Consider the following 353-nt stretch of genomic DNA (forward strand, 5'->3'; position numbering starts at 1 on the left):
TTGGTAGTGCACTTGAGTTTGGTCACCAGCACCCACATCAGGTTGGGACCTGGAACTCCAGTTCCAGAGGTTCAATGTCTTTGGCTCTGGTCTCCTTGGTCATCCATACACATAATTTAAAATGATAAAAAAACAATTTTCCAAAAATAAGTTAGAGAAAAACACAAAAGAAGGAAGGGAATTCGTGTGTGTTAATAACTCTTTCTCCCATGAGCTCATGTTTGACGCAGCACGACTGTGGCTATGAGAAGCCCACTGGCTACAGACAGAGGCTTGCTGGCAAGTGGGGTCAGAGCAACTGGGACACATGCAGCCTCTACCCTGCTCCAAGTAAGCGTGGGATTCAGGATAAG

General features: G+C 45.9%; 1 protein-coding gene across 1 annotated transcript in view; it reads right to left on the reverse strand.

Annotated features, from left to right (window-relative positions):
* LOC116073721 (sodium channel protein type 11 subunit alpha-like) overlaps positions 1–353 on the reverse strand; it is a 131,895-nt gene that overhangs the window by 5,319 nt on the left and 126,223 nt on the right. The window lies entirely within an intron of this gene.

This window comes from Mastomys coucha, unplaced genomic scaffold (assembly GCF_008632895.1).
Source record: "Mastomys coucha isolate ucsf_1 unplaced genomic scaffold, UCSF_Mcou_1 pScaffold23, whole genome shotgun sequence".
Classification (NCBI taxonomy): domain Eukaryota; kingdom Metazoa; phylum Chordata; class Mammalia; order Rodentia; family Muridae; genus Mastomys; species Mastomys coucha.